Consider the following 8,953-nt stretch of genomic DNA (forward strand, 5'->3'; position numbering starts at 1 on the left):
GAGCTAGAAGCTCTTAAGGCTCAGCTTAAGAAGAGCTTTGAGATGAAAGATCTGGGACATGCCTCTCACATACTTGGTGTGCACATTAGACGCGACAGGCATCAGGGACTCCTCTACTTGTCACAGAGGGAGTACTTTCATAAAGTTCTTGAGTGCTTCCGCATGCAGGACGTATAGCCTATTGGTTGTCCATTGACTTCTTATGTGAAGGTATCACAGGTTGATTGTCCGCAGACAGATGAGCAGAGGGCCGAGATGGCCAAGATTCCCTATGCATCCGCAGTGGGCAGTCTTTTGTATGCCATGATCGCAACTCGCCTTTGCAGTTGGTGTTGTGGCACGATATATGGCTATACCTGGCAAGAAGCATTGGGATGCCGTGAAGGGTATCATGAGGAACCTGAAGGGCACTACAAATATGTGCATATGCTATGGCAGCCAGGATACAGGAGTCGTGGGGTACACGAACTCTGATTATGCAGTACATGCAGATAGTAGGAAGTCTGCTTTCGGCTATGTATTCACCTATGCTGGAGGTGCTGTTTCTTGGATGTCCAGGGTGCAGAAATGCACGGCCCTTTCTACTACAGAGGCCGAGTATGTTGCAGTCACTGAGGCTTGCAAGGGGGCCATTTGGTTGGGTCGTTTGGTTGCTGACCTTAGTATTGATGCTACTCTTACACTCCATTCGGATTCTATGAGTGCTATTTAGTTAGCCGAGAATTCGGTCTTCCATGCGAAGACGAAACACATTGAGGTGAGGTATCACTTCATATGTGGGGTCGTTGAGGACAAGTCTGTTGATCTTGTCAAGATCTCGATTGACTAGAATCCTGCAAATCTGCTTACGAAAAGCCTCTCTACAGAGCGCTTTGCCTTCCTCAGGAGATTGATGGGCATGGGATGAGATGACGTCTTTCCTCATCTTGTTGTACATGTGTACATGTTGTACTGTCTTTTTTCTTTTTCTTTTCACTCCTCACTGGGGCAGATTCGCCTTTAAGTGGGAGGTTGTTCGAGGTAAAGGCGCCTCCGCCTAGCTGCTCGTGTATTATTGCGCTGACACTCATCGCCACTACACACTGCAGGTGGCAGGTGCCCGTCACCATCACTTTATTCTTTATTCTTTTAGTGATAGTTTGAATAAAGGAAGGCCCGGTCACACATTGTGACTGTTGGAGTTCCCATTTCTTGTCTCTCTCTTTCTTGCTCTTGCTCTCCCGCCATAGCTCTCGAGTGCAAGCTTCAATCCTTCTCACCTTTCAAATTGAAGAGACTAATTGAATACAAGTCAAATGACTACATATTGGCTGCTACTTTATTTGTTGCTACACAATTGAGTAATTGTCACTTCATTTGAGGGCTTCTTTTCCTATGACCCCACATTGCAGGTTTTACACTTACCATACCATGTCATGTTTCTGTACTATAGGTAGATGATCATATATGTGATATCATTGGCATTAGTCATATCTCTTGTAGTTTTCTACAAGTACTTTTGTTTATATGATGTGCATCATGTCTTGACTTTGAGGAAAAGCCTTATCTTTGTTGGATAGTTGGAGACACATATAATGTGGGAACTCCAACAGTCAGAATTTGTGACTACCCTTCCCTTTATTCAAATGTCACTGAAATAATAAAGAATGAAGTGACAGTGATAGGCGGCAACATCCTATAGTGTACAGGTGTGTGGGTACTATGAGTGTAACTAATGCATAAGCGGTTAGGCATTGGCACCTTTACCCCCAACAACCTCTCACTTGAAGCAAATGTGTCCCTAGTGAGGAGAGAAAAAGAAAAAAGTGACAAAGTACAAATGTACATAAGTACAATAGGATGAGGAAAGATGTCATCTCATCCAATGTCCATCAACTTCCTAAGGAAGGAAAAATGCTCTGCTAAGAGGCTTTTAGTGAGTAGATCTGTAGGATTTGATCAGTTGAGATCTTGACAAGCTTAATGGACTTATCCTCAATGAACTCTTGTACAAAGTGAAGAGTATTGGACTTAGCACCATGTGCAATGATCCTATGGGTAATCTTCCATGAAGAATCACCAAAATAAACTACATAACCTGCATCATCCAAAGTGCTAGCAAAGATAAGGCTCTTCATGAGAACCAATACATGATGTATATCATGAAGAGTAAACATGCAACTTAAACCAAACGACACTAGACATCACCAATATCAACTATCTATAATGCCAAGTCATTACCCAAATGGACAAATCCAGCCATACTATGATAGGAGTGAAGCCACTCTATGTGAGGGGTCACATGAAAGGAAGCCCCTGAATCTATCAGCCAACACTAAGTATACCCTGACAAAGCATTAGCGAGCTATGATGTATGAAGAGAAGAAGCACAAGTATAAAATCATCATCAAAATTAGTCTACACAACATTAATCTCTTCAATCTTAATGCATGACCTGCTAGGGACAATGTTACAAGGATCATTTATGTCATGTACTTTACCCTTGCACTTTTCTTCATTTTATGGCACTGTGGTCAAATATGTCATGCTTTTCCATAGTAATGACAAGTCAATGAGAACGAATGACCATGGGACTTACAACAAGACTATGCACATGACTACAAGTAAAACTGTTGAGAGTCTCTCCCATGGTGCATATGATCACTCTTACCATTATTGCCTCTAACTATCAAAGCATAAGAGGTGCATGAAGCATCGACATTCTTTTTGTTAACTTCTTCAGTCAAAAGTGCACCCTCTATATCCTGCAATTGTACCGCATCAATAGGCATGTTGACACACATAGTAGTACAAAATCTATCCCATGATTCAAGCAGTGTAACTAAGAGAAACAAAGGAGTAAAGTACCTTTTAATTCAATCCCTTGTGAAAATAAATGATTGATAATGGAATGAAACTCATTTAAGTGAGCTGACATAGAAGTACCCTCCTTCATGAGAAGGTCCATGAGTTGCTTTAGCCAATACATCTAAGAAGCAATAGACATTGCGAATCTTTTCCCATAGCTCCTATGCAGACTACCCATTAGAGACAACATTATAGAACACATGCTTAGAGAGGGACAATATGATGGTGGACTTACATAACTTATCTAATTCAACCAATCCTTTGCATCAATAGGTTCACACTTGACACCCTTATGTTTTAAAGGCCTAACTTGCATTTTTTACACTAAAACTTGCTATGTGTGGGCTTCTAGTAGTTGTAGTTGGTGCCATCCATCTTGTCAATATTAAAGATAGCACTATCACTCGAGCCACTAGCCATAATGAAGGCAAACAAGTGCACACACTATCAAAGCAAGCTGCTATAGTTAATGCAAATATCCCTAAAACCACTACTAGATCAAGCTTAAAAAAAAGGGGTACTGACCAAGTAATGAATTGTCCACAAACTGAATAACTAAGTTCTACAAAACAAAGTCAAAAGGAGGTCTAGCCTTGGAGCCCTAAAAGATAGAGCACATAGACTGAATTTCTCTTTGCTCAAGTCAATTGAAGACCAATAGCCATGGGTGATATTAGTAAGGCATGTCATAGAAGTTGACTTGATAATGCCTCATGCAGTTTGTGGGATAAGTTGGGGAGAAAAGCTCTTTGCAACCAAAATTAGGCTATTTTTTCAAGGAATCTGATGTCATCCAAGCATTGGTGAATAGTTGGAGAGGATTAATTTAATTGCTAGAATGGTCTGAGTTTGCTCTTGGTGACTGGCTCCAATCCATTTAGTGCATGCCTTGTGCCTTTGTAGATGATTATACCCCCTTGAAAGACAAACCAAAACTTATTGCTAGGCTAGTTGTAGGAGGCATTCAATGTTGGCAAGATATATGGGGACAATTTGACTAGAAAGGAAAGTGAATGGCTACCTAAGGAGAAAGACCAATAGCCAATGATTGTTTGTAGTGAGAAGGCAAAATTTGAAAATGTTGATGGGAGTCGATATAGAACAACACAACATAGCTCCCATAATTGAAATCCATTCGTGTAGAAACCAACATATCAATAAATAAGCAACCATAGTACACTCATAAACACACACTCTTCCCTAAATCCCCAACCCAACCAACCTAGGATACAATAGGAGGCACCACCTTGAGCACTAGTGAGTGACCAAAATAAACCAACAAAATATCTCGATACTTTTTAAAACAACTTTAGCTGGTAGGGTAAAGTACATGGTTCATCTTCATTGTCTTCACGCATATCTTTTACATAGTTTATTATGAGTTATAGTGCAAGTTACATGCATATGCTACATATTTTTACTAAACGATGACTATGTAAGGCACATAAGATATATCTAGTAAGGGATAACCCCTTAGGGATCATAAGCTCCAAACTGATCATGTAGAGATCACAATAAATATAGCAAACTTCTTCTCAAGCATACACTACTTCTAGCAATAGTTGAGCAAATATCCTTTCTTGATAAAGTGAGAGGTTTGGTAGCCCATCACATTTACATATGAAACTAAATACAAAAGCTGATCGTATTCCTAAATATTGGGTAACACAAACAACCAAAACAACTTGAAATAAGCTAAGATACAACACTTGGAAATGAGCTTTGCTAGCCCATACAAAGCACCATCAAATTGTCATGAAAACTTGCAAGCTAGCAACCCACAAACACCTTTACTAAAAGCCCTAGCAGGTCGTCCCCCAAAATATATCCATGCAGTAGACAATTGCAAGAGGTAAATCACCCCCCTTTCAACATACAATTTACCTTAAACAACCATATTTTAAAGGTTGCTAATTAGATGGAAGATTAGCATCTTACTCACCTTCTTCTACCTTAAGTAAAGTTAGCACAAGATCTCTTTTACTCCCCTTAAGTAAAGGATGCAATTAGAGAAAAAACACGTTTGTAAAACCTCAATCTAAGCTCATAAAGCTTCTTCAAAGGCAAGGGAAAATCAAGCCAATAGCCCATCAATGTTTGAGAAGGTTGATAGCTCATTCCATGTGTCTAACATGTTCAATGTCTAGCTCATCTCATACTGTAGGACCCTCATTAGCTCCATCTAAGTAATTTAGTCCATGCTTGATCAAATCATTAAAATATGCCAAATGTGGCCAATAAGATCACACAAAATCAATTCCAATATCTCACATTAGACTGAGAAGGATCTTTAAAATTTATTGTTCTTATCCACCACATAACCCCCATTCACATGCTTGCGAAGGTTGATTTCTTTTGAAGCTCATAACACATGTTCCCATCACTTGATGTCTCCCCCATCTTATGCATCTCAAAAAGTCATTCTTTCACTAATCATTAATAGACCCATGCCACTACTACGCTAGTGTCCATTTGTACGAGGCCACATAATTTATTTGCCAATAATACGTACAGTGTCGTGCCGCTACGCACACACCATGTAAAAAAATCTAGAGTGTGGCTTCCGTTTAGATTTAGAGAGCCAATGCCACTTTAGGCATTAGTATTAGTGTCCATGGTTCAAAATATTAGATTTTTTTGGACAAGTTTTTAATCATTTTTTGATATTCTAGATATTATCTCTTGTAAAAATCCATAAAACTATAGATAACTTCTAGATTAGGAGGACATGTAAAAGAAAGCATGTAGCTTTCAGCCAATTTGAGAGGATTTTATGTAAAAAAAGAGATTAGCGAAATTGTGTGATGCGCAATCGCCGTTTTCAGGCAATGAACAGCACTCCAAAAGTGGGAGATGAAGGAGGAGTGATCTCGTAGGATTCTGGCCAGGCGTCCTAGTATTTAACCCCCCTTTCGGAGCCATTGGAAGCATCAGATTGGCGATCTAAGCAGCATAGAGGAAGGTATTATTTTGTACACGTTTTTGTCTATTAGAGCTATATTTTCTCATAATGCTGAAAGAAACTGACAGGCTTCATCTCTGTTATTATTCTTCTATATTTTCTAATTCTTTTTTGGAGTATTCTTCTACATCTTCAATCTCTTCGAACCCCTTCTCTTCTGTCTACTCCTCTCCTTGAATCTACCTACACCCTGCTGTCTCTTATCTTCAAGAACTTGGCTTGAAACCTTCAACCCTTCTCTTATCTCTACCATCTCCGAAGTCCAAGCTCTTGAAACCCCATACATTATTCTCTTGCCAAACCCCTGTGGTGACCTTCAACCCTATGCGCTACAACATTGGTGAACCCGACATGAAGGTCGGTGTAAGAGAACTCCAAGATGGGGGATTCTTCAGGAGATACTCTACAACAATTGGTGGGCATACTGCAACAGACTCAGCAACAACAAATCCAAATGTTACAACAACAACAACAAAGGCAAGTTGAAGAGAAGATTGATTTCACAACTATCAAGGCCCTAGAGGAAGTTGGGCATGAATTAAAACAATTTAATGGTCAAAATGTCTTTGTTTTTATCGCTTATATGTTGAAAAAATGCTCTTCTTTGGTGTACCACAACATGCATGGAGCCGTTATTTTGCCAGACTAGCCAAGCATGGTCTTCAAGAAAGAATCCATGGTCTTTTTCAACAAGATGTAGATTGGGCTGCATTCAAAAAAGCCTTATGCGAATAATTCTTCTTAGAAGACTCTAGCCTAATGACGAAGAAAAGTTTCATTGAATGGGTTGAAAAACCCAACAAAGGTTTAGCTGCAACAGCTCTATACCATGAGTTTGAAAGTAAATTTGGACAACTTGATGCTGAAGACCAACAAAGTATGGAAGGTTAGAAGATTGAATTATTCCTTAAGTCTGCAGATCCCACTCTGCAAGAGAAGCTTGTTGATTGCCTAGAAGATGCTACCTCCGAATCAGGAGTCAAGACTGCATGGACAAGTTTTTAGTCAATTTTTGATATTCTAGATATTATCTCTTGTAAAAATCCATAAAACTATAGATAACTTCTAGATTAGGAGGACATGTAAAAGAAAGCATGTAGCTTTCAACCAATTTAAGAGGATTTTATGTAAAAAAAGAGATTAGCGAAATCGTGCGATGCACGATTGCTGTTTTCAAACAGTGAATAGCACTCCGAAAGTGGGAGATGAAGAAGGAGTGATCTCGCAGGATTTTGGTCAGGTGTCCTAGTATTTCACCCCCCTTTCGGAGCCATTGGAAGCATCAGATTGGCAATCTGAGCAACATAGAGGAAGGTATTGTTTTGTACATGTTTTTGTCTATTAGAGTTATATTTTCTCATAATGCTAAAAGAAACTGACATGCTTCATCTCTGTTAGTATTCTTCTATATTTTCTAATTCTTTTTGGGAGTATCTTCTACATCTTCAATCTCTTCGAACCCCTTCTCTTCTGTCTACTCCTCTCCTTGAATCTACCTACACCCTGCTGTCTCTTATCTTCAAGAACTTGGCTTGAAACCTTCAACCCTTCTCTTATCTCTACCATCTCCAAAGTCTAAGCTCTTGAAACCCCATACATTCTTCTCTTGCCAAACCCCTGTGGTGACCTTCAACCCTATGCGCTGCGATAACGGATGTCAATAGTCCTCATTAGAAGATATCAAATACGAAGCAAGGCCATTAGTGATACACAAGACCAAAGCATAACATCATCATTTTCTTGTCACTTGGATTCTCTCTAAAGTCAATACCCTAATGTAGCTACATGCTATAAAAAGACAAGATGCTCAATGTATGGTAAAACAACCATAGCAAGTGCACAAATGTTAGCTATTGCTACACGTAAAACTCCAAAAAGATCATCATTTTACATATGTATAAGATCAAAACAAGGTGGTAAAAAAAAAACCCACCAATATGTTGGGAGGTAAAAGTGAAAGTCAAACTCCATAAAATTAGAGGGAGGAGAGCTTTCATAGCAAGAGAGGATACACATGCTGAATTTGAAGGTGAGTTGAAAGAATAAATTCCCTAACGATACTCTACAAGTTTGGGTAAAGAGGTGTAAAAGGGTTTGCAAGTCAACCCCTTCTAATAGGCTCAACAAATTGCTATGGCACATGCCATTTCCAAAGCTCCCAACCTAAAAGAAATTTGGTAAGTTCAAAATAGTTAATCCAATGTATCCCTTATGTGGAGATAAAGGGGAGGACATCTTCCACTTGTTGTGGGAGTGTAAACTCGTAAGCTCTAGAGAGGTTAAAAAAAAAATCATGGATAATAATCCACAGCCCTATAGGATGCAAATAGGCCATCCTTGGTGATAAGAGCAATATGAATCATGGGAGCTCGAAGGTATGGGCCATCATATGGGGGGTGGTCACAAAATCAATATGGACTACAAGAAATCACATGCTTAGAGGAGCACCAAGGTTTAGTAGGGAAATAGATGACATTACTAGTAATTGCCGTAGGAGGCAAAATTACTATTTAGAGTAGTTAGGGGGCAAAATAGCTAAACAGTTATGAGTTTTTGAACTAAAAAGGTCACCTCCTTTTTGGGTACTCTCTTTTGAGAAGGTTTTGATGGTTCTGAGTCTCGTCCACTAGATGATGTAAATATTATTTATTCACCGATTAATTTAAATGGTTGCATTACAAAAGGGGGACTCAACCTCTTCACTTGAAGGCTCGTTTTTTTACCTTAAGGTCGTATAAATGGGCTACAAACATTCTTCACTTGGCTTTTATCTAAAGGTTGTTTTGTTATCTTAAGGTCGTATAAATGGGCTACAAAAATTCTTCACCTACCTTTTACCTAAAGGTTGTATAAATGCCTACAAAAGCACCCCTAATTAGGCATGGTATACGCTAGGGCGATGGACAAAGGGTCACTTGAGCCCTTTGTCCTCTAGCATAAATCTTAAGTGTCCACCAAGGCTTTCACTCTTGGGTTGCTTGACCTAGTGATAATTACTTCCATCTTTGAGCTTGAATATGTTGGTTTAAGCCATGTTCGCAAATGTTGTTGGGGAGGAAATGAATTTAATTAGATAGATGCAGTGGACATATTTTGGGCATGGGTTTCTTGTCACCCAAAAAACTGTTGGGCTCGAATAGGAAT

This window comes from Lygodium microphyllum, chromosome 13 (genome assembly GCF_053477565.2).
Source record: "Lygodium microphyllum isolate KBCC chromosome 13, Lygodium_microphyllum_v1.1.10, whole genome shotgun sequence".
NCBI lineage: Eukaryota > Viridiplantae > Streptophyta > Polypodiopsida > Schizaeales > Lygodiaceae > Lygodium > Lygodium microphyllum.